We start from the raw sequence: 26,832 nt of genomic DNA, 5'->3' as shown, positions 1-26,832 counted from the left end.
AAAGTTGTACGAACTGCGGAGCACTGATTTGCCCGTGTTTTCCTTGCGTTTATATTGTGTTTATTTACTTTTTTTCGTTCTTTCGCCGTCTTTTCTTTTGTTTATCTGCTCTTCTGTGCTGTTTTCTGTTCTTTTCGCGTGATTACGTGATAATTTGTATCTTTTTCTGTTCTTTTCTTATGATTATCTTTCTTATTTGTTTTCCTATTATGTATTTTCTGCTTTATGGTCGCCTTTTTACTGTTCTTCTAGTGTTTGACGCTACGAGTGCGGTGCCTCTAACTACCGGCGCTAGCGCTTCGCCACCGCTTCTCTCTTCCGCAGATATGTGCCTGACTGCTGACGCTGGCGTTTCGCCGTCGCTGCGCTGGCTCGGACAGACGACTTAAGGCCTGAACACACGTACGCGTTGCAGCGCGTCAGCGTGTGTTCAGGCCTTTAGCCCCTCGGCGACGCTGGCGTTCTCGGGCAAGCAAACGCTGGCGTTCCAATCGTGTAGCCTGTTCGGCTTATGTGAATCAAACGTGGGACCCGCGTGACTCCAACGGCAGACATGACAGGATGACAGGGCGGTCCCTTAAACTGCCCTGTAGCTAAAAGAAGTTATTCTTATGCACTATGGCTTTGGTCACATAACTGGCCGAGATTTCGCTTATCTGACAGCACCTAGCACTTATTTAAGTCGATGCAATTTAGTATTCGACTCTCCAAATGACGTCAGTTTAAGCCAGTTGAGACGAACGATCGAGGCCGGTGGTAGACAGCTTTTGCCCGATCCAACTGAACGCTTCGCAAACTGAATGGAGCCTCCGAATGAATACTTTGTGTAACAGTGTTCTGAAACTTCATAACCTTGTTACAACGCGCATGGATGAGTAATTAACAGTGCCGCGCGTCTGTGCGAGAGAGTTTGAAATAAACAAATACAGGTCATTCACTGTAAGGGTTGCTGCAGATTACAAATGATGTCTCGTCAGACATATTTAGGTAAACCTGATTAGATGAGGAGTGATGGACCTTCCGGACACTGGTGTCCGCAACCATCTCCTGAAATTGAGACAGCCCCTATCATGTAAATTAGATCATCATCACGGCCATGCACTTCTACAAAACAAGCAATAATTCACTAACAGCAATGGGCCGACAATGATGAAAAATTGAGGTACCGGACCACTGCCGCGAGTGTAGTGTGTCTCTAAATACAACCCGTAGTACAAAATTAAAAAAAAGGCATCATGTCTACATTTATTAGCACGTGCACGCGGAACAAGATAACGTCTTAAAGTTAAGGCTGCTAAACTAATCGTAAGACTGCGTGTAAGCGTTAATAGAAACAGGAGTGGGAGAAATAGACTATAAAAATTATTATCAAGTTTCTAAGTGCTTTACTACTGAGATTAGCACTACCGGCAGCTGGGTTGGAATTTCTTGTGTGTCCACAAATGCGGACCAAGACCATGAGCACTAAAGTGAACATTTCGAGAGATATTCACCGTGATAGTACGTTATTTAATCTCTTTATAGCAATCTGTACTGTTTCCACACACACACACAAAAATTCCTAAGGTAGAGCATAGCCGATCGGCAGAGCTTTCTACCCATAGGAGTTCTGATTGCAACAAGTTTAAGAGCTTTGTTGCTATTAGCTCCTACTTTTGTTTCTGAGAGAACGTTCGAGGTACTTCTGATGTTTTGTATCTGTAGGGAAGGCGGCTGACTGGGCAAAAAAAGAAAGAACGGTTCGTCAATCACGGAATGGTTCGCGAACTAGGCCAAGGTTTATAATAATCTCTCGTATTTTATGTGCAAGACCCACGACATGAATATGACGCACGCCGTAACCTTCGGTTCAGCAGCCGAGCACCGTAACAACTGTACAATCTGAATCACACATGTCTACAGCTTTCGAGCCCATAGCTGTGGACGCTGACGCCGTCCGCGGCTCATACCTTGCGTTAGCTACAAGCTTCCGTCCATGCTTGAATTATTGCACAAGGACTTACGAAGCAGTTTGACTGTATTTCGTATCATTACGGCGTCGGTCTCACCACAATTTTGCATAAAACAGAGGCCGAAGCGGCCGAGAGTGGTCGCTCTAGATAAGTGTGATTCAGGCTCTAATTACCGCGGTGTACAGGGGTTTATGCGAGATAACTGCGGAATTGAAAGCAGGAGTTTTAAAATAAGTTTTTCCTTTACACATTGGATCGTCGCATGCTACGTCCTCAGCGTAGAGAACTTCGCGTAAACTAAGCACTCTTCCACAAAGGAGTCTTAATTAAAGCTACCTTTCGTTCGAAAACTTGGGGTCCTTACGCAAGCACAAGTTTCCTGGTAGGCCCGAAGACCGGGAGAACTTCAGTGTGATACAATATACCGCAGAGCTTAGGATAGCCGGTTTCAGCAAGCGTATTGTTTACCGTTATCTACTCATTTAATGCAAGAATCTTGAACGCAAGCTTTGGATGCGGTAAATAGTTCCTCCATTGTTGACGAGCTTCTTCGAGGGGATAGCGCCGCAAGGTGCGCGGGAGCTTGAAGTTTAATTGTGCAAGAAAAATATCTCCCAACTACAACGACCGCGTGGACTTGCTTAGAACACGTTATTAAAGTCTTGGATAGATAATCGCTACTTGCCTCCTTCGAACATCACTTTTCCGTGCCCATGGCAAGAGTATCCTTGGCTGGCTTTTTATTTCACGCATGGCCCACAAAAAATTAGTACAGTGACGAGGCGAAGCGAAAAAGCTGCTCAAGCGCGGTTTCACGGTGCTCCTTTCTCCAAACTATACATCAATACAGTGGCACGCCCGCCGAGACACAAAAAGCATAGACCAATACCAATTTTTACTATTATCATTGAAGCCGTGACTGTTGCAAGGGAAAAAAATATTGAGTGGCCCTTCCTCTATAGGGAAAAGAGATGGGGGGGGGGGAGGGGCAAGAGAAGCCTGTCGAACCTGCTGGTTCTCTTTTTTTCTTTCTTTTTGAACAGAAACAATGTCGTCACAGCACGCGCAACTCCTTTCGTGTCATTCGCTTCCCGGTGTAAGCGAAACGGCTCTGATTGTTTTCGGGTGTGGCGTGAGGGCGCGCGTACGCAGTTGGAACTCTGCTAAGGTTCTACGTTCCGGCGCCGGCGGAACGTAGAACCCATGAGCCCTCGAGCGAGAAAGCCTAGGAATTAGCCTTTTAATGCCAACGAAAAGGCCCATAAATCAGCCTTCGAGCGGGAGGCCATCAAGTATGGGGAAACGGTGCCATACAAAGACGCATGTCACCGGCGCCCCTTCGCAGGTCGTATTCTGCGCCGGGTTTCTCGCGTACGACAACGCCGCCACCGAAATATGAAAGTTGTAACAAGCTTCGCTTGCATATGTGTCAGGAAGTTTGCTATAGCGTTGAGAGATAACAAAGGTCCTTACCTTACGCCGTGGTCCTTACATAGTCATCTGCACGTGGGGCACCGTATTAATATGGAAGTATCTGGCAGCATGGAGACAGGAAGAAAATAGGAGGGAGAATTACTCAATGCGGTATAAAGAAAGAAAAAGAAAGAAAGAAAGAAAGAAAGAAAGAAAGAAAGAAAGAAAGAAAGAAAGAAAGAAAGAAAGAAAGAAAGAAAGAAAGAAAGAAAGAAAGAAAGAAAGAAAGAAAGAAAGAAAAGTAGCATGTCAGGCCCGCAGACCCACTGCTTCGCTAGACCTTTTTCCCCGATAAAGCAAGGGCTCCTGAATTTCTTGCACACTTCTTTTCTTCACAGGTGTTCTTATATGGGCTATTTGGTTGATGAAGATTGTGCCAGAAGAGCGCAAAAAACAAAACACGCAAGACGCAGCGCTGTGTCCTGTTTCGTTTTTTGGGTTCCGTTTTTTGTGCTGTTCTGGCACAATGTTCTTTTCTTCTGAGGTTTTCGCCTAGAACTGAGTCGTACCAATATTCCTTCACGATATCTGTAACGGTCAGCGACATTTGTTGGCCTTATTTATAAGGATCTAATATTAAACATGCGTGGTATACGCCCGTATAATTAAAAATACGTGCCGACACAGACGCCAATCGTGCAGGATAATGTGACTGTTTCATATAACCGGGATTGTTACACTTGCGACCACAACTTTAATGTATCTGCAGACCGGAAGGATAGCGGGATCAAATCCCGGCCGCGGCGCCCGCATTTTTATGAAGGCAAGATGTTAAAGGGCCTAGTGCTTAGATTTAGGTACTCGTTAAAGAACCCCAGGTGTCCAAATATCCGGAACCCCCCAATAGGGCGTCTCTACAACATGTTAAACTGCAACAATTGTTGTTATGACTTTTCAGTATCGAAATAGCATTTTCATTTAATAGAAAGCCGAATGTAAAAAATCTTGTGTGCTTAGATTAAGATCGGGGCGCCTAATAATCATATCATGGTTTTCCTCAGAAACTTATTATTAATAATAATAATAATAATAATAATAATAATAATAATAATAATAATAATAATAATAATAATAATAATAATAATAATAATAATAATAATAATAATAATAATATCTGGGGTTTAACGTCTCAAAACCACGATATGATTATGAGAGACGCTGTAGTGGAGGGCTCCGGAAATTTCGACCTCCTGGGTTTCTTTAACGTGCACCCAAATCTAAGTACACGGGCCTCAAATATTTTCGCCTCCATCGACAATGCAATTGCCGCGTGCTCATACTCTACAATAGTTTATTATTAGTAGTATCATTGCAGATATAGGACTAAAAATAACATTCAGTTGAATCTTTTATGTGCCGAGGACGTCTTGCAGTCGTGGCCGAGTGGTTAAGGCGATGGACTCGAAATCCATTGGGGTCTCCCCGCACAGGTTCGAATCCTGTCGGCTGCGTTATTTTTTTTTTCGTTTTTTTTTAGCAATTAATAGAAATGCCCCTCTCACACAGCAAGTCCCTCTCCCCGAGTTATTTCATGCTTATGAGTTCTTGACTAGTAATGAGACACTAAACGTGGCCAACCCCACTCCTACATAGAAACTCTGATGATCACTAAATCGACTGTACGGTCAACACAAGCACGTTATCTCCCGGAAGATGTCAGTGGAGCATTCCGGTTCCGCGGTATGACTTTGTCCGATGATGGATTTAAGCAGATCGATATCGACGGTGATGATGATGATTGCGCTTATTATTATTGTTGGAGTAGCACACTGTTACACAAACACTGATGACTGCACGTTCACAGCATCACCAAAATGAAGAGAAATCTTTTGCACCGTAGCTTTGACGATTATCTTGAAAAAATAAATAAATGAAACAAAACATAGAGTGCCAGCGAACTAAGAGAACCACTTCATCTTTCACCGATAAAAAAAATCGCCTTATAAGCACTCCGCACAGATGCTTGACCAGCGAAGCTGAAACGTACGGCCCCGATTTTTATCACTAAGTTACTCCCTACGTTTTCGATTAAAGCCTTTCTCAATTATTAGTTGCGTCTGCGCTGAAATCTTAAGTGTTGTTTGCCGCCCGTGTGTTCCCTCGTACATTTTTAGTAGACCAGTGGTGAGTAGTGTGATTTGCCTGCTTCTGTGGGCAATTTCTGCGGCACACAAGCGCTAGGTGTTTTAAGGCGAAAGCCTTAGATACAGTGTGTCGGAGCGGAAGGAAAATCAAAAACTAAAAACGAAAAGAAACGATACTTTTAACCGGAAAGAAAACGAAACCGAAACTTTATCTAATGTTTCGCTCCGGAGTGAAACCGAAATTTTTTCAATCGTTTTTAGGTTCACGAGAAAACTTGGCAATCCAGAACAGCTCAGGTCATGCAACGTGAGAAATTATGCGTATCTCAGGGTACAGTATTAGCGCTTACCTCAGGCAGGAATTTCAAAGCGAAGATATGTTGAAATTGTGCGAAAAACGAAAGCAGTGGCAACCAGAGATGTTTATATCAGCGCTACTGGGACTTTTGCGTGCCTGTCACGCAGGCCAGCGTGGAGGGGGCACTGTAGGCGCTGAAGTTTGTTACAGCAAAAGCTGTTATGAGAGCACAACAGCCTATTTTGTGGCAAAATAGCACTGAAAAATAAGGACTGGAAAATTCGTACATAAAACAAAATAAACAACGTTTCTAGAGGATTATCAGTTGCTTACGGAGGTCTGTACGGCCGTTACACTAATTTTAGAAGCGTAGCAATTTGGGCTCATTGGTCCTTAGGCAGCGTGCCCACACAAAGACATATGGACGAACTGACGACACAAACGCTGACTTTTCAACTGAATTTTTGCTTAACAAAACACCATGTACGCACAGAGAAAAGAAACGACATGATACACGGTATGCAGATCAAGGAAACAACGTGATAAGAGGTATGCGCAACAACTGCATCACTGGCATCTTTCACATCATCACTAACAATAATTGTTGGGGTTTTACGTCTAAAAACCGCAATACGATTATGAGAGACGCCGTAGGGAGAGCTCCGGAAGTTTAGATCACCTGGGGTGCTTTAACGTGCACCTAAATTCAAGTACACGGACCCACAGCATTCCGCCTCTATCGAAATGCGGCCGCTGCGGCCGGGATTGGATCTTGCAACCTTCGGGTCCACATCATTACTAAGTGCCATCTAAAAACACAATGTCCCTTTCTCAGAGATTTATTGAATTCTGACTAATACGCGCTCTTCCACCTTTACCAATATGATACGCTTCGACTACTTCCCAAATGGAGAGGTCTTGACGACTGTATACATCACACTTATATCAACATTCTTTTTTCTAACTCACTGTTTGCTGCCGTTCATTCACTGTTCTGACCTGGTTGTCAGTGCATTTATGGTGCACATCGCAAACGCTGACATTCCTTCGTCGTAAGGAATGTTAGCTCAGCAGAATGTTAGAATAACACTCTGCTGAGCTACGGACACATTCAGCCAGAGTTATCCACCCTTTCTACACCAAGTCGCGGTCCATAATTCTCTCCTTGAGGGCACCCAACTCTGCAAAATTGGCCGTAGCAATAACTCTGTGACCTGAAACACACTGAGGACACCACCGCAGCGGTACTAATGGACAGAAGTCCACGCAAACATCAGGCAAGAACTACACCAAAACATTCTTCCATCTGTGTACACGTAAGTTCATGCCCATGTGTCAAGTAGGTCTTCCTTCTCTTTTCGATGTCTTTTATCACTAACTGTTATTGGACGCTTATGGGTCGGCCTTACATTTAGTCAACGCAGTATCCCAGACACTGTCCTAGATTTGACGCTCTTCGTCGTAGAAGCGTTGCTGGGCTCCAGTGGACGGTAAAAGACCTCACGAAGTGATCATGCGGCTGGACATTAAAGTGCATTTCACCCTGTAGCTTGTGTATGGTTGGTTAAACAAAAAAAAAAAAATGCAGAGCGAACAGCAGGGTGGTATTCGGTATCTCTTATAATAGCCGTAAAGCCAAATGATGGGCGCCCAGATTTTATCCCCGCAGATGTGGTGTTCTTTTTTATTATTGTGAGTTGATTAGGAGACGTTGGCGCTTTTATGTAGGGTCAGCTACTGCGTCATGGTTGTTTGAAGTAAAGGGCCACGACCCATTTATGGCTCTGAAAACGCACTTCAAGATCAGGTCAGGGGAGCAATACAAACATCCGCTGAGGTCAGGCCAGCCGGAAATTAATGTATCGCCTAGTAGTCAGCACATGTCAGTCTAAAAAAAAACACAAAATACAAATAGAAGCTTGGCTTCACTGCAGAAAAAAATGTGTTGTATAGCCAAGAAAAGCTGGCCACGTGATCAACGCTGGCGGGTATAAAAGAGAGGGAGGCAGCGACATTCAGTGTAGCTAGAAAAACTAAATTTTTGAAAGAAAAAGAAGATGAAGCGACATAGATGAAATTGGGCAATTTCAGAAGCCTCACAAACGTAGGTACAAAGAACGCTCGCTGATAGTTCGTGTAGAATGTTAACGCAGTTAACGTCTTAAGGCGTCACACTGCACTAACTTAGGTGTCTGCGAAGATAAATAAACGGTGCGCCCATTCAACCGGTATTCTCGGAGTCAATAGATAACAGTGCTTGTTGTGAAGCTTGACGTTAAGTCTTACGTACAGGCATCCCGCGCTGGACCTTTGCAAGACGGGAAGGAACAGCAGCATCCATTATTATGGCCATATTCATCAATACATGCATGTTGGACAAAACAACACCTTTTGGAAAAAAAACTTCCTTCATATCAACCCCTGAATGCGGAAGTCTGTCCTTGTTGCTCTACGTGCATTGCCTCTTCCTTGATCTCAGGACTGTCGGTATCACATGTTTTCCTAACATGTAATATTGATAGTAATTAAAAGCAGCAGAGGTGCACAACAGGCTAAAAACAAGAAGAAACACAAAAGCCATCCGTGTCCCTTTTATGTTTCTCTTGGTTTTTCGTCTGTTGTGCACCTCTGCAGCCCATCATTACCCTCAGCATACCATACCATCCCCAGTGGACACAAATTCGAACCTGTAATACACGAACACCTATTTTAGAAATGCGCAGTGACCATCCGTGGGGCAAGAACGTTTGGTGGTGCAAGCTGAATGATAGTAGAATCAAATCTCGCAACTGCCTAATGAATTCATATTGCGTATGAAGGCGAAAGTAGGCACCGTCGCATCATACATCGTTTTATATATCGGTAGCAATTATATAGGCACTCAGGGCGCGTTTTTTCTGTCACTGTCGTCGTCAGCGTCGACGTCGGCGTCGCCGTGAGGTCCCGTATAAAGTCCAAATTAATAACATTGCCCCAGGTGTGGTACGTTCTACGTGCGAGTGAAAGCACGTGATGGCTGCCGACGATCGCGACTCAAGGGGAGAGGAAAGGCGCCGGCCGTGTCCGTCGCGCGAAAGGCACATGAAGGTTTCCCGGATGGGGGGAAGGAGGTGCTGCGTTGCTCGGGCGGGAACTGCGTACATACCGGGCGTGGTCGCCCACGATCGCGCGCGGCGTATCTTTACATGGATTAGCAGACGGCTCATACCTTCGTACATGTTTTTTTCTCATCGCAAAGTTCGCGTTGAACTCATAGAGAGCACGAAGGCGTCTTTGCTCGCACCAGCAGCCGCGTGTTCTTATGCTAGTGTTTTTGTTGAGTTACATCATTTCACATGCTAAGGAGCGGGCTGCTAGCCTTACTTCGTATACCATTCCAGTTTGTTGCCATCGCATTCATTGTTTTGCCTGTGGGGCGAACCTGTGATTTTCTGGTTCTTGATCTTCGTCGGAAAATTCAATGATATTTCGCTTCATTTAATCTTGGACCAGGAGTACACTAACTGATAAAGTTACAACAAACATACCTTACCTTGACGGGGGCGGCCGGAAGTAATGACAGCTGAAGTGAGGACGATGCCAAGGAAGTGTTTCACAAAAGCTGTCTTTTGAAATAACAGATCATGCGAAAGGCCACGCGAGAAGCAATAGGAAAAAAAGCAATCGTACGTGCACAGGCTGTGCTACGGCACAGAATAGATGAGTGAAGACCGTATCCCCATAGAATCTTAAGGAGCGGGGAAAAAGAAAAGGAAACATAGCTGAAAACACAGTACTGTGGTGGCCCCTAGTGCGCAGAGATGAATCGCGTCCCTGATTTAGGCAGCGTCCAGTGCGAGCCGTCTGGGGAATGCGGACATCCGAGTAGGAAAGACTAATGATCAAATCGGGTCATAAGCGATCTCAATTGAGAGAAAGATTGATCGAGACACGCCTGTGAAAGAAGAAAAAAATAGGGCAATATCGCAAGTTGAGTGGAGGCATTTTGTGGCAGAGCCTCGTGGGGAAAAGTTACACGACAAATTAGAGATAGGGTTTATCAAGGGAGAGCGCGGGAACATTATTGAACTGCCGTGCTCGGCATTGTATTCGCTGAGTTGGCAGAGATTAGGATTCGCGAAATGAAAGAAACGGTGAGATTTAGTGATTGCGTGTTCGTTCTTTTCAAAGGTGCAGGTTGAAGAGGCTGCTATAGTATCCCGACCCGTTGAGTCGTGGGGATGATGGCGCTGGTGTTGTAGTATGTGCTGCAGCAGGCGGCTTAGCCTGGCATACCTAGCCAGCAGTTGTCCAGCCTGAGCCTTTTCTCAGTCAGTAGTGTCAGCGTATATAACCCTACTGAAACGTTCTGTATACCATTCCAATAATTCCGCATGTTTCCGTAAGAATATTACGGAAACATATGGAAAATATATGACAAATATACGGAAAACATACGGATTCCTTATGGAAACATATGAAATTATTGGAATGGCTTACGGAACGTTTCAGTAGGGAATACACGGTTTTCAGCCGTCCGAGAAGATGCACGGCAAAAGGGGGATCTTACTGCGCAGAATTTGAGATATTTTATTTAGGCGTGCGTTTTAAGCTTGATAGGAGCTAACCATGATTTCTTTTCTTTCATGCCGCACGTATTCAGGTGAGGATACCGTCACCTCTCCAGTATTTATATGTGAAGTGAGTACCCTATGTATACAAATAAAAAATCCATTGCGTACCGCGTTCCCAACAACTGCACTTGAGGCGAACGTTTGTACACCTGATGAAACTGCGTCTTATTAAATTCGAAGTACGCATGAATATGGAGTGCGCAGGTATCCAAACCCACAGAACCCGTGAAACCCGTATTCAAGCTGATATACAGATATAGTTTGCGGTATCGCGGCCCAAAGTGACATATAATTATGAGGCACATCGTAGTGGGGCTCCGCGATAATTTTGACCACCGGTATCCCTTTAATGCGCACATAAAGCGAAGTACGTGTGTCACTTGCGTTTCGCCCCAGTCGAAATGTGGCCCCCACGGCGGGAAATCAAACCCTCGTCCGCGAGCTTAGCAGGGCGAAACCTTTCCTGCTAAGCCACCTTGGCCGGTCTAATAGAATTGTGGAATGAACCTTTAGGTCATTTTTGGGAGCGATTATTTACTCCAGCGCTGTGATCAAAGGAAGCGGGTTGCTAAGACTGGTAAGGCAGCGTTAGCGTATCAATTACAAGCACAAAAGTAAGATCTGCGTCCTCACTAACGCCACGATGCTATACGCAGGTATCGACCTACTTTCCCGGCTATAAGTTATTTCTTAGTTATTTTAGGATGATTCTGTGTGGGTCTCTGGGAAAAAATTACGAGAAGGCTGGAAGCGAGCCTTAATTAGGCAGCTTAACGTCGAGGCACGAGGATTATATAAAAGTGCTTTTCTTACGGGAGTGCGCACCTGCTGCTACTTAGTCTGATTGCGCTCATCCAGCCAAATTAAGTCGTCTAACCTGCTTGCGTGCATAGTAGTCAGTGCCTGCGTCGCGAGATAGCTTCCGCCTACGTTCGCAATATACTATAATGTTGAGAGCCCCAAAAGTTATCTGCCCAACAAAGTCATTACTTAGCTGGAGCTCATCATCTCAAGTCATAAGGTCTGGCTCTAAGAGGCAGTAGAAAAGTAAGAAGAGGCGTAGGATGAATGCGTCTCCTTTACTCCTGCTGATGTTGCCAGAGTCGCACGAGTCGCCGAAGTCAGCTGGTGTACAGGTATAAATTAACTTTGGGCGCTGTTATTTTTACTCCTTTATTGCACTTTAGTGGATGCATTTCGCGGGGTTTAGGCCTAGTTTCTGCCAGATTAAAGCAAAACTTTAGCTCTTCATATACATCTTTATACCTTCCCTGATTCCAAATAAGATGTGCTTAGCAGGATCACATACGGTGGGCCTACTTTCTTGCATGCACGGAGATTCATATTTAGTTGCTCTAGAATTTCCTCAAGGATGGCTGGCTTACTTTGAGTGTTTTGGGAACATACTATGCAGAGTAAAAGTAAGGACAGGATTCCGCTTGCGATCTTCAAAATATAATCTGCACACAGGGCAAGTGCACCAGACTAAGATCAAGATATTTACTATATTTACTCAACCCTACATGGTAGGAATTTTGTTTAATAAGTCGCGAGCCTAAATCTGCTGCAATTACAAAAGAAAACCAGCATAAAAAAATTCGACATGGAAATGTTACTTCAACTTTCCAAAGTGAACATAAAAGTAACAAAGAATTGGTGAACCGATATACCAAACACGCCAATTCGCTGGGAGGACGCTCGTTGAAAAAGCGTGACGGTCAAGCCTTTTTTGCAAACCACACGTATCGATCAAAGAATAAATGTCGTTTGACATTGTCGTCTAAGGTCGTTTCCAAACATACATGTTAAGGGAATCGGTCATTAGCGTGCAGCGAGGCTACATTTGGCTGCCGAGAATTTAACCAATAGCTATCTAATCGTAATGTTACTTTGTTCTTTGAAGATATTTTTATGCGATGATAAAGTTGTAATACGAAATACGAAGATACGAAAATGCGATGATAAAGTTGTAATAAATGCTTACCACCACAGGTACATGTGATGATGACCGCAGCCTTAAAATAGCTCGCCAAAGAGCTGGATTAACGGGAATCACTTCCTGTACCGGAAGCTTGTTTCCGCAATGGCACTCGCTTTCTGAATGACATGGAAGCTAAATTGTCGAGTGGACGAAAAAAAAATAATTGCTAACAAAGGCATAAGTGCGCTCACAGAGAGTTATTTACCGCCGGTGCTCAAAGTACTGCTTTCCCTCGATAGGAGCTACAGTGACCCACTTCGTAAGATTGCCGCTCATACGCCTGCATGTGAAGTGGATGCAGATGAAAGTGGGGGAACGTAGGGTTGATGAAGCGAAATGCAGTCTACACTCTAGGTGGATGTGGTAGCGTAAGGAAAATCCTCATTTGTTTGAGCGCACCTGCTCGTACAAATCGCTCCTAGCAATCAGCGACGTAACAGTCTGCGCAATCGTGATATCGACGAGCCATACCTTGTTGGGCATACTTACGTGTTCGTGCCAGACTTCCGAGCCGATATTTGGCTCCAGAGTTGGTTTACGCAGTGCCACCAAAGTGGTGTCACTCCTCTGTTGTTGTTGTTTTTTTTTTCGTACTTGCTATCTGTCCGGATAGCTGCATATTCCAAGTAACAGAGCATTGCGTAATGCTTTGAAAGTAACCGTTTTATTGCAAATGCTCCCGACGATGAAAGAGAAAGAAAGAAGAGGAAGGCAGGGAGGTTAACCAGACGCTGGTAGGCAGATGCTGTACCTGGGAGTGATGCGTGTTTCTTTGTTATCGCTGATTATCTTGAACGAGATTGAATTGTGCGGGAAGCCAATCTGTCGCCATCATTATAGTAGGTTATAGGGACTTCTTACCGCTGAGGTACATCGTATGGCACGAGCTTCGACCTGACACACTTTGTTTATCTGTAATACCTAAACCAAACGCTTGAGCGTCAATTCACGCGTTTGCGGTGTGCTAGTTTAGCGCCAAGGCACAATCGTTCATCAAAGCCTATTCCGGGTACCTCCAACAAAATACGCTCCATATTAACCCGAATGTACCCAAATGCCTTTAAGTGAGTAATAAACGTGACAATAACTGTGGGGATTTTACTTGCCAAAACCGCGATGTGATTATGAGGAATGTAGAAGTGGAGCGCTCCGAATATTTCGACCACGTAAGTTTATTTTTTTTACGTGCACCTAAATCTAAGTACACGGGCCACTAGCATTTCACCTCCATCGAAATGCTACCGTCGCGGCCGGGATCGAATCCGCGTCCTTCGAGTCAGCAGCCGAGCGCCGTAGCTACTGTGCCAACGCAGCGACTAATCTCTCGCTGAGCAGTCTCGTGTGATCACGTTGAATGTGTTAAGCCGAATATGCTAATAATAGTAGCTGATTAGAAGAGTGACTAATATGCATCGTGCAAATAGTTTATTTGGAATCTGTACAGAATTTTAATTTTTTTTCATTTGTACAGGGTCAACCACATTTAAAGTGAACACCTCATAGTATTCAAGGCCTCATATGAGCTGATGTTTAATACATAATACGGAAAAATATTGTGTTATCAGCAACATCATTACACATTATATAACGAACATTTCCTCCCGCAATAGTACAAACATTCTATACTCGGCGACAACTTTCTGTGGCAATGAAGGGAAAGCTACAGAGCCACAATGCACGTATCCTACCGCTAACGAATGTAGTCCCACAATGGCGTCCGCATTTTCTGCGTGAGATATATAAAAATACTCCTTCGTTGTCTACGTGTAGCTTTTTGAGACGAAACGCAGCGCACACAAGCGAGATATTCGTATTTCTTTTTGCTTTATACGTTGTCACTTTGCGTTTTTGCGTGATTGAAAAAATCACAGCATATCCACGGAGTGAATGATGATGAGTGGGCGAAGCTGCGGAGGTTCATCGGTAAACCGTGAATCTTCTGTGAATTCTGCCCAGTACATCATCACCGACGTGAGATCGGGCGCGTTCATACTAAAGGTTCGATGAGAGTTATGACGACTTGCAGCTCACTTTAATTTTACATGTACGCTGTGAATTTTCATTGTTTAGAAAACCATTGCTTTAGAAAACATCTGGCGTCTTTCGTTAAGCAGCTGGCGTCTTTTCGTTTTGCTTTAGACACATCTGGCGTCCTTTCGTTTTGCTTTTAGAAAACATCTGGCGTCTTTCGTTGGTTTATTTCATCACTCAACGGAGTTTTGAACAAAATTTTTATTGTTTAATCACGCACAGGAGAAATCTCACCAGGCACTACCTTGGAGGTAAACAATGGCTGCTAATGGGAATGAGAGACAGAAGAAGTCGGCTTTTAGCTAACACTTACACTTCTACTTCTACTAACGTTTCCTACTGGAGCATGCCAATGGCTGCTAATGGGGAATGAGAGACAGAAGAATTCGGCTTTTAGTTAACGCGCACGCTGCGAATTTTTTATTGTTCAACAACGCACAGGAAAAATCTCCCACCGGCACCACCTTGGAGGTCAAGATCTGGTACTAGCGTTACGACTGGTTACGCACTACTACGAGGGACGAACGGGTGCCGCCTTAAGGAGCTTCGCCCCTAAATGTCGCGCCTTTTATCCGTACCTTAGACGCTAAGCAGCGTTTGCGTCGAAATGCACCGCTAGCCATCACTTTCCACGGCGACGAGACACGCGCCAAACCGGACTACTTCGCGTAGCAGTACATGTGCAGACGCTCCGCCCCCGTAGCTTTCCCTTCTTTGCCACAGAAAGTTACCCCGAGTACAGTTTTACTGGCTTGCATAGTAATGAGGTGTTGCACTGGGTACATGTAGGTATACGTACTCTACTATGGGAGAGCAGTATATCGTCCCAGGCCATTTCATTCCACATCGTCACATGTCCTCGGAGCCAAAGCTGAAGATGTAAGGCAAGCATTGCCATTGCTCGTAACGTTCATTGTTATCCCAGCAACCCGTCAAGGCTTTCTTTAATTCTTGCGGTGAGGCTTTGCAGACCTCGCAATCGACATGCGGCACAGCAACTGGCCTCGTCATTACATGATGTCCTTTATTCTATGATATCTTTGGAGCGCGATAAGTGTTGCCATGCGTCAAGTTAGGACCTCGTAATCGTGCTGCCGTAATGAGGGCTTCCGCTAAGCGTGCAGCTCCTTTCAACGCTGAAATGGCTGAAACCCAAGGAGGTTTTAAAAAAAATTCTGGAGTGGAAGCTCTCGCAACGCCTTGCCAGAACAAGTGAAGCCAGCTTTTGCCCACCAAAGAACTCGGAAACATGCTCTTTTCTGGTGGTGCCTACTAAGAGATTAAATGGGTTTGATCTGTTAGTATAAATACTACGTTAATTATAAAATAAAAGATAGTTGTTGCCGACAAAAGTAACCCGTCGAGTGGAGTATTGGCGACTGATCTCCAATAAAATTTGCCATGATTTTGAGGCTTACTGATGAAAACTAGTAACACAAAGACACGCTTGGAGCAGTATCTGACCCGTAAAAGTTGCTATATTAAACTCGTCTGGCGTGCGTGGAAAACGCTCGCTTTCCTTCGCCAAACGCCGATGATTTATCGTGCCCCTACTAAGATGGCGGCCGCAGCCGCCATCTTGTGGTGGGCACGGCTTCACTCTTGCGCAATAATTGCCGCTCCAGCAATTTTTTTTAACCTCCTTGCTGAAACCCCAGTCGGCGGCACTCTGAGACAAAAGACAGTGTTAGTTGGGCGTCTACAGCAGCTCTGCAGACACTCTAGTTCGGCGTACGCAGAACTTCTGTACGTTGTGCACAATATGTTGCGTGCGCTGCAAGCGAAGCGTGCTACTACACCTTTAGTTTAACGTACTGTGATGCGTTTCACACAACTAGGTAGGTCGTATGCGATATGTGAGTGTTTTCGCATAGGGTGCCTTGATGCCCGCGCGCTCCGCTGAGGGTGAGGACAGGCGCGTCGTCTGCTACGACGGCCGCCATTGCGAATCCCGCCGCAGCTCGGCAGCATGCGAAACGCGCTACACAAAGCGCTTGCGGTGCACGGATACGTCCGGAAATAAGTGCACGCTAGTGAGCTTTCTCTTTTTTGTTTTGTTTTTTGAAGCTTGGGCAGCTTTTATTGCTGTTGTTGCCTAAATGTTTAATAACGAAGCATGTAATTCATGCAAGCTGACGGCCTGTGCATGTGTTATGCGCTAGAGCCTAGAGGTAGACGTACACTCCGCTTTGTTGAAAACAAATCCTCTTCCTTACGCCGGAAACGACAAAATCTATAGCCTTAGTTAATTTTCTCGTAAGCTCTGCATTCCATATACACAAATAATTATCGTTTAAAGTATTTGTATACATGCCAGCAGCAGCAGTATATGTATCTGAACGCACACAATTGAGTGTTGCGAAGCTACCTAAGCGCGATTAAGGTGGCTCATTTTGCTAAGTTTGCAAACAATTTACTCGTTTATTATAAATGGCATCATACATATTGTACGCACAATAAAGGGCCGAGGGGCAGTACGGTGCGAATATCCTGATAAATGAAACGAAAGCTTCTTTATCATTATTATTGCTGACATTTCTTGCTCGCAATCTGTAGCCGCTACTGTATCGGCACTCGAGTTGCACCTTGAGTCCTTATCAAAACGATGAATACGTTGTTGAGTAGTATGCCGTAAAACTTTGCATGCGCGCAGTATCAGTGCGTTTTCCTTATTTTTCTGTATCTGCAGGTTTTCTCGCATGCCCAATTGCATGCACATTTTATTGAGTGTTTCCAATACTGTTTTACACTTTGTGCGGCAGATGCAGGGCGTCGTTTATTTGTCTCTTTTATTAATAATAATATTTGGGGTTTTCCTTGCCAGAACCATGATATGATTATGAGGGACGCCGTGTTGGTGGGCTCCATGAATTTTGACCATCTGGTGTTCTTTAACCTGCACTGACATCGCACAGTATACGGGCCTCTAGCATTTCGCCTCCACCTAAATGCGACCGCCGCGTCCGGGATCGAACCCATGACTTTCGGGTCAGCAGCCGAGCTCCGTCAACACTATACCACAGTGGCGGACGTATTTTTTAAGGCGAAAGCCTTAAATGCCTCATCAAACGCGAAATTTGACCGTCGGCGTCCCGCATCTACGACGTCAGCATACCACGACGTCGGGGACGGGGGATGCAAAAAGTCATCGTCACGTGATGACGTCACCATATGACGTCATCATAGCTTCACAAATTTTGGCATGACGTCATATGATGCCGTTATCACATGACATCGTAGCTTGGTCAAAAGTGAGCAGATCACGGAGGCAGTGCGAAACCAGGTGACGTGCCTCCGATCTTGGAGGCAATGCAAAACCGCGCTAGGTGCGCAAAAAAACTAACACGATGGCTTTGGCTTTCGAGTCGTCTACGCGTAAGGGACCCTGTGAGTTTTTATTTCATTAACTGGTTTTTCATGACGTACTCATTGTACAACTTGATTTTATTTCTTGTATTTTTTTTACTGACATAGCGTGTCTACTGTACACAATGCTTCCCCATCTTGTTTTCATGCGTCTTCTTGTATAGACGCTTCGCGAGAACTGTTTGTATGCGCATTCCTGTATGAGCATTTAGGGCTTACATTATTAATAAATAAGTAAATTATGCTTGCTCAAAGAAATAAAATACCGTGTGTGTGTGTGTGTGTGTGTGTGTGTGTGTGTGTGTGTGTGTGTGTGTGTGTGTGTGTGTGTGCGCGCGCGCGCGCGCGCGCGTTCATATCCAGTGTACAGACCATTTATTTGTGTGCGTTAATGCTGCGCTGACAGAAGCAAGTACACAAATAAAACGCTAGTTACACAATATAACACAACTGCCACTAGTCGATTCACAGTGATCGTAAATGATTGAAAAAAAACAGGAACTGCGTAATTATTTAAGAGAGGACGAAAATGTATCCTTGAAACACAGAAACAGGGAAGGATAAAAAACATTTAACTGCACACACACATACATGGGCGTCAGACCAGCACAGAAGGCGTACTTGAAACACGGAAAGGAATATAAAAAACAAGAACCCGCCGTGGTTTTGGTTATGGTGCTTGACTGGTGACCCGAAGGTTGCGGGATCGAATCCCGGCCGCAGCGGTCCCGTTTCGATGGAGGTGAAATGAAAGAGGCCCGCGTACTTAGATTTAGGTCTACGTTAAAGAACAACAGATGGTCAAAATTTCGCGAGCCTTCCGCTATATACGGCGCCTCTCATAATCATATGGGATTCTTGGCACGTAAATTCTCACAAATAATTATTATTTGGAAAAAAGAAGGATGTGATCTGCAGACAAACACGCATAATATATTCCATGATATATTTCAAATCACGAAATTAGCGAAAGCAACAATCAAAGGCAGATACAGGACCAGACCAACCAAGTGCAGTAAAGAATGTTTGCGAAGAAAAATGCAGGATTCATGCACACGTGAACCAAACCATTTTAAGCATGTAGCTGATATCAGTTTGCCCATTTATTACGCAAGGTTAACACCGCCAGAAGTTACGCTTGCATGTGCATTCGTAATACCGGCCGGAAACTTACGCTGCAAGTGCATAATGTGTTCTTCAGATGCCGCTTGTCACGTTTGATTTTTACTGTCCAAAGAAAGCTCGTATCTTCTAAAACGATACAGTTCCCAGCGTTTCTGGAATGACTGGTGGACTGCGGCACGCAACACCCGGCCATGGTGACGGTAGCGAGCGCATAAAACTGGAGGGAAACGAGCGCCGACCTAAAAACCGCACGCGCGCCACGCACAAGAGACCGGGCGGGGGATTCAAAATGGCGGCCACGCTGCCGCCAAGGCCGAAGAGGCGGCACCTGCCCTTTCAAAAGCTGACACCACTCTAAGCGGGGGCGCGCGCATCGAGGCACTCTATTTTCGCATGCCTATGAGCGCCACCGACGTCAGAAGTATGCGAAGTCCCAGTAATAACGTGGCCTCTGTGATCTGCACGCAGGACATCCCGATGGCCTGGGTAACGGCCACCAGCATACAAGTGAGGCCACGGCGTTCGCTGTGTGCATCTTTAGCGTCGTTCCTGGGTGCATTGGTTGCGCGCGTTGACCTTTGCCGTGTACGTTGAACATTATTACGTGTGCACATCTTTGAACCTGGGTGCACTATGTAAGAATGGCGTTTGATAGGGCACGGCCGCGCTGGATCGAACACAACCTTCTATACAGCGCAGCTGTGGATGAGGCTTAGCATGCCCTGCAGCTACTGGTCTGATTCCAGGTATTCTTGAGTTTCCGATCTACTAGCAGCACATTCAAGGAGTGAAAGCCCGCACAACACTCAACGCGCGTTATGTAACCTAACACTACAAATACGTAATCTCGAACTTGATAGCGAAACAACACTATGGCTTGAAGAACTTCTAAAGGGTGATGTGAGGGAAATAAACTAGTTGAAAATCTCGTGCCCTATCCTCTGTTCTTTTGTTCTCCTGCTTGTCTCAGTTGCGCCACAAATATTTTATTAAACTTCTAACGAATCGTTATGAGGTAGTTTATTTAACTGACAATATATCCAGTCCAGCAGTTGTCAAGTCGGGTGTCCCTCAAGGTACACTAATAGGTCCACTCTTTAACATATATTAACGACATATCGTTAAATATTATTTCAACAGTTCGCCTTTTCGCAGGCGATTGTTATTTACAGATGAATAGCTGGTCCTAACGACGTCATAACTCTACAATCTGACCATCATAAGCTGACACAGTGGTGCAGCAACGGCAGATGCAAATTAATATTGAAAAGGCCAAACACTTGACGTTGAATTCTGCTTCAAGTCACAATCTAATACTTACATACTAAACGATAACATAGTAGACTCGGTTACGTCAGTTAAATACCTCGGCGTCTTTATAAATTCGAATCTAACATGGAATGACCACATAGAATACGTTACGTCTAAAGAGCAAAAGAAACTTGGCTTTCTGAAGCGACGCGGCCGACAGGGACACGAGGCTTCAAGCATAAAATTTCCTCGTGCGTACTTCACTGGAACAGGCATCATTCATTTGGCATCTCCACCAAATAACATTTAGTAATCTACTGGAAGCCGTTCAGAATAAAGCAGAACGATTCGTCTTATCATCATTCTCGCGATTTCAAAGCGTTTCATCTTTGAAAGAAACGCTGAACATGCCGCTACTTGCTGTGCGCAGGAAATTCTCCCGATTATCTCTTTTCCACACCCTAGTATCATAGTAATACATCATTTGTCCGGTCGCATATTCTACCGCCATGTCACACGTCTAATCGCACCGATCATGCTTACAAAGTCAACGCTATCTTCGCCCGGATGGAAAAAATACAAGAATTCGAGTTTAACTTTGTCAATAAAATAATAGAATGACACCTTCCATAATTGCCACAATAACTGAGCCTTCTTTGTTTAATTCTGCATTGCTAACGTACTTGAACTCCTGTAACTTTAGTAACAATCTTGCTTCGTTCGTTGTTTGCTCTTGTTATATTTGCCTTCTTACTATGTTTTACAAATTACTGTACAACAGCACTCGATTAGCTTGCAGTGATCATTTCTCCGTAAAAATTGTGTTCTAGTTTACGTCCCCCCCCCCTTATGTAATGCCCCTAGTGGGCCCTTAGGGTACTTGAAAAAAAATTTTGCAGCATGAATAAAGGTATGTACCAAGCTTATCTCGTTTTTTACTGGTCATTCGCCGACAGGCCTGACAGAAAGAGATTAACGCGTTCCCGCACACAACCTGTCTAAGACGGCTGCTTGAGGATTTTTAACACGAAAGTGTTTTATGCCGGGGTCCACCAAGCACATCCGTCACGGATATGACGTTGATAAAATGGACGCCAACGGGTGAGAAAAAAACCAAGAAAAAGATACCCCGCTGGGAATCGAACCCACCACGTTGCGGCCGCGACGGCAAGCGCCCGACGCCCTACCGAGTAAGCTAACTCGGGAGATGCTAAACACGGCGCGAACGCGCCTTATATCTTTCACACATTCTCTTTCGCGGCGGGCGGAGCGGGGCGGTGCCGCCGTCTGTGAGGTGTGAAAAAGAAGTAATGCTTCACGATCGACACTTACTAGCGCTTACTCCGAGATTGCACGCGATATCGGAGGTAATGGTTAAAGCGTCTCGATACCAGAGAGGTAGACTGCCCGCGCTGGCGTCGCCGAGGCACCCTTGACGCAGTTACGTTCTTTGCCTTTGGCTTCGTGTTAGCGTGCGTCGGCTCATCGGAGTAATGCAGCTTCCACGTGCACCAACGGGATTTCTCTGCGGCCGACTGCTTCAATTGCGAGAGCACTGACTAACAAAACTGCTGCAATATGCGTTGCAGAAAGGACGCGATTTCGACGGGCGAATGTCGTGCCTTGGTGGAGCGAGAGCCGCGCCTGCGAGACAGAGGCCAGCGGGACGCACGCGTTTGCGGATCAGGCTACGAACCTCTACCTCCCGTGTTGCTGAAGCGCAGTGTGTGTTATGTATGAATGAGCACAGGCGTCGGCTACCCATTACTAGAAAGCGCACACCGTGTCGTTTCTCTCCTTAATTGACGACGCTTTGAAGAAGCGCATACCGGGTACCAGTGTTGATTATGAGCTTGTTGATATCATCCTTACGCGGGATTCACGATTCGCTGTGTCCAAATATATGTTCACAACGTCAGCTACCATAACGGTTTAATAATGATCATGGGCGTTAGTCGTCGCGATAGAGACATGCTGTCAACATGGGTGCATCCACGTCAAACGGTGCTCTAGCTGCCAAACACGAATAGACATTGTACAAGCTCTCATATATCACTACACAATAAGCACTACTTCTGTGAAGACACGTTTCACTTTCGTGTTATACCGATTCCTATGACGGAGGGATCAGCCATGTTTTTTGTGAGACGCCAGGCTACGTCTTCTCACTCGTCAGGACGCCGGAACCTGCCGCTTCATTGTACGTTGTCTGGCATGGACACATGGCCTTTCAACGTGGAGTACACACGACATGCAACGGGTTCACTGTTGGTGTCTGCGTCGAACGCCACTGCAAGCACCATGTGCTCGCGTTTCTGGTTTGTTCGAGTTTTCGCGAGAACGCAACGTCGTAAGCGTTACGCTACGTACGCAGCGTCTTGTTAGACACTTTTAGTTGGGCGTACGTAACGAGCCTACGTACGCAGCACGGCCACGGGAGAGAAGTGCGCATGCGCAGTACGTAACGTATCTATTCCAGGGATGCGCGCGTACGCCCGTAGCAAGACGCTGCGTACGTAACGCAACGCTTACTACGTTGCGTTCTCGCGAGATCTCGAACAAACCAGAAACGAGAGCCCATGGCGGCTGCAGTGGCGTTCGACGCAGACAGCAATAGTGAACCCGATGCAAGTCGTGTGTACTCCACATTGAAAGGCCATGTTTCCATGCCAGACAAGGTACAATCAAGCGGCACGTTCCGGCGTCCTGACCAGTGGGAAGACATAGCCTGGCGTCTCCCAGAAATCCTCAAGCAACCGTCTTCGACAGGTTGTGTGCGCGAACGCGCTATCTATTTCTATCAGGCATCTAGGCGAATGACGCCGTAAAAAAAAAAGAACGTGAGCTTGGCTCTTACTTTTATTCATGCCGCAACATAACGCACATTGAGCGTTGTGCGAGCTTTGATTCCTTGAAAGTACTGCTAGTAGATCGGAAAGTCAAGAATGCCTGCAATACGACCAGTTGCTGTAAGGTATACGCTAAGCCTCATACACAGCCGCGCTAGATAGAACGCTGTGTTCGATCCAGTGCGGCCGTAGTCCATCAAACGCCATTCTTCCATAGTGTACCCAGCTTCAAAGCTGTGTGCACATAGTAATGTTCAACGTTTACGGCAAAGGTCAACGCGCGCAACCAATGCAGCCAGGGACGACGCCAAAAATGCACACAGCGAACGCCGCCGCCTCACATGTATGCCAGTGGCCATTACCCAGGCCATCGGGAGGTCCTGCGTGCAGATCACAGAGGCCACGTTACTCCTGGGACCTAGCATTCTTCTGACGTCGGTGGCGCTGATAAGCATGCGAAAACACTCACATCTCGCGTACGACTAATCTATATGAGTGAAACGCATCAGGGTACGTTAAACTAAAACTGTTGTAGCACGCTTCGCTTGCAGCGTACGCAACGTATTGTGCGCAGCGTACGCAACTTCTGCGTACGCCCAACTAAAAGTGTCTGTTATGGGCTCACGCGCGCGTCCCTTGAACAAATACGTTACGTACTGCACATGCCGCTTCTCTCCCGCAGCTGTGCTGCGTAGGTAGGCTCGTTGCGTACGCCCAACTAAATAGAGAGTTTCAGAATTGGGGCCCCAAGGAGCTTGGGGACCCAGAAAGCTTGCGAACCGCCAGGGCGCATGCGCAGAACCGAAGCCACTCTTGGGCTCCAGTTCAGTTCACTTGCTCCAGTTCAGTTCGCTTGGGCAATGTAGTGAGCGAAGCGTCGTCGTGAAGACACACGTTCTGGGACCGGGGGACTCGTTTTGAAACCCTAGCTCCGGAAATAAAATTTCTTTTAACGCGATAGCGTTAGAGAACTCGTTTCGCAGAAATTCCGGTGTCGACGTCGGTGGCGTTGGTTGTGAGCGAAAAATCGTATTTTCTGTAACCGAAAAATCGAGAAAGATGCGAATAAAATAAATAGTAAAAATCTTTGGTTCGAGAGAGAATCGAACCCAGGACGTCTGCGTGGCAAGCAGATGTTCCACCACAGAGCAACGCTATTGGTCGAAACTGCTTCAGAAAAAGAAAACACTATAGGAATGTCATGTGGGGAAAGGGATCTCCTTATCACGTGTAATATTGCGTGGCAGAAGCGTAGTATCACGACAGGCGTCAAAACATGAGAATTGTGCAACGAGTAGGCGTTTTTGAGGCCCACCCATTACAAAGCCGTGTTGCCTTACGGCGGCGTAGTGGGCCATTCACTGATGCGCAAAAGGAAGAATTATGGCGTAGTGGGCAGTTAACAACTGTACTTTCAGTAGGCATTCTAGGGTATTTTGGAACGAACAATGTTGCGCGCACAGTCGTTCGTTTCCTTGTGGCGCGGTTGAGGCATGCACCGAGAACCGAAGCGAGGCTAGCATTTGAGTAGGCTATGCGCACAGGGCCCGATTACGCTATCGCGTTCTGCTCTTGAAGGCGAAGCGCAAGCGTCCTCCAGGTTTTTTGCTTTATTTATTGTTTCTTTGATGCGTGAAAGCTGCGCGTGATCAGAGTTCTGTGCAACACCAGCTTCAAATGTCAGACAATACAAGCTTCATTTGAATAAATGTCACTGAAATGAAGCGTGGCTATCCAGAGCACGACCTACTGTACTCCTGACCTGCCCAGATGTCCCCTCTCCAGCGCCCGCGTTCTAGTTCATACCTCCTGCCGCTAGGGATGTAACCTATGAGCGTTGTGGCGCTAGTCACCACCTGTTTGCTGACGTTAGCTTTAACGCTTGTGATGATGTTTCGCCAGCGCAGAGCGCTCATATCGTGTAATTATTATGCATAAATGCAAAATAATTCGGAAATAAAAATACGAAAAGTGAATGAGAGCTTTTTTTAGCATTTAAAAGGACACAGACGCGTCCTACGCTATGCAAGTCTACGGCTTCGAACGTTAGTCAACCAGTGCGCAGTAAATACTTAACCACACTGAATAGCTTACTTGACCCTCGTTCTAAGCTTGCAGAAACAGTCACATAATGCCGACAGTTCGTCACATAATACAGGCGTTTTTACTCCAGCGCCGTCCAAACGATCGCAGAGTAGCAGACGAACAGGTTATAGGGAGCGCCACCTATGGCGAGCGGTTGAACGAGAGCGGGGACGCGCGCTCCCATAGGACCCCAACTATCTGGACAGGTCAGGAGTATAGTAGGTCGTGATCCAGAGTCCCTATTTAGTTCGCATTTACCGATAATTCGACATACAGTAAAAACTCGTTGATTCGGATTTCACGGGACCGCAAAAAATGTTCGAATTAACCGAATTTCGAATTATCGAAACTATCAAGAAAACAATAAACAAGTGTCTATTTCAAAAGGAATATGCAAATAAAATAAGAGAAAGATGTTTAAGAGAAAGGTGTTAAATATGTAAAGATTAACAGGTTTGCGATGCATCTTCATCTTCTCGATGAATACGCAATTCCAGTAATTATATTGAATGAGAGCAGTGTTTTCGTCATTTCGTCATTCGCGGCATCGTTCACAATGGGACCGCGGCTCTGGACGCCCCTGTCATAATTCGGAACGTGCTGTGAACCCATTCCATATTACGTATCACCACCACCAACATAACCACGCGCACGTGACATTTTTTTTTTCGCCGGAAAAGCGGCTGGCATCTGATCGTTTGTCCATCACAATGTAACAAGCGAGTTTTCTCTCGGCATGCGGACCGCGGCTGAAGCTGTTCATCTCCAACAGCTTCCACAATGTTCGAGTTTTGTGAGACTGCGCACGCATTGCTCGAAGTTTTTGAAAACGAAGCTACCGAGCGCCGCATCCGCTGTGTATGAAATCATGGTCGCTAAAGACACGACCATAGCGTCCACAAAGTTACGAATGCACCCGCGCGTCCTACGTCGTCAGTCGAAGCGAAACTGCTGAGCACGCCATCTGCCGCTGAATAAACCCGGCTCGCTAATGCGTAATCATGGGTGCTGAGCACGCCTTTCTGAATGCCCGCGGCTGTTTCAGTTGTTCGCGAATGCCGTTCTCGCTCCTTTGCGTCGCAAATTGGTATGGCGAAACATGACTTTATGACGAACACAAATAACAGGTGGTAACATGAAAATCATGACACGCATGTCATGCACAGCATGACTTACGTGCCACGCTCAAGGTGCCCTGGCGGCCGTTTCGCTAGCTTGATATAGACCAAAATTGGTATTGCGCGACGTGACTGTTTCGAACACAAATAACAGGAGTTAACATGGAAATCATGACACGCATGACATCATGACTTACGTGCCACGCTCATTGTGCGCTGGCGGCCGTTTCGCTAGCTTGATACACACCAAAATTGCTATCTCACGCCGTGACTGTGTCGCGAACCTAAATAACAGGAGCTAATATGGAAATCATGACACGCATGTCATGTACAGCATGATTTACATTCCACGCTCATGGTGCGCTCGCGGCTGTTTCGCTAGCTTGATATACACCAAAATTGGCATCTCGGGACATGACTTGTGACGAACACAAATAACAGGAGTTAACATGAAAATCATGACACGCATGTCATGTTATTTACATGCCACGCTCATGGTGCGCTCGCGGCCGTTTCGCTATCTTGATATATACCAAAATTGGTATCGCGCGACGTGACTGTGTGGCGAACATAAATAACAGGTGGTAACACGAAAATCATGACATG

The 26,832-nt window shown here is 45.8% G+C and overlaps 1 non-coding gene across 1 annotated transcript; it reads left to right on the top strand.

Annotated features, from left to right (window-relative positions):
• Nucleotides 1-4,794: 4,794 nt before the first annotated feature.
• Nucleotides 4,795-4,876, top strand: Trnas-cga (transfer RNA serine (anticodon CGA)). The gene has a single exon. It is a non-coding gene; the product is annotated as a tRNA-Ser (tRNA).
• Nucleotides 4,877-26,832: the final 21,956 nt, after the last annotated feature.

This window comes from Rhipicephalus sanguineus, chromosome 7 (assembly GCF_013339695.2).
Source record: "Rhipicephalus sanguineus isolate Rsan-2018 chromosome 7, BIME_Rsan_1.4, whole genome shotgun sequence".
Lineage (NCBI taxonomy): Eukaryota > Metazoa > Arthropoda > Arachnida > Ixodida > Ixodidae > Rhipicephalus > Rhipicephalus sanguineus.
The sequence above is the reverse complement of the archived record's forward strand: the minus strand, read 5'-3'. Positions and strand labels throughout refer to the sequence as shown.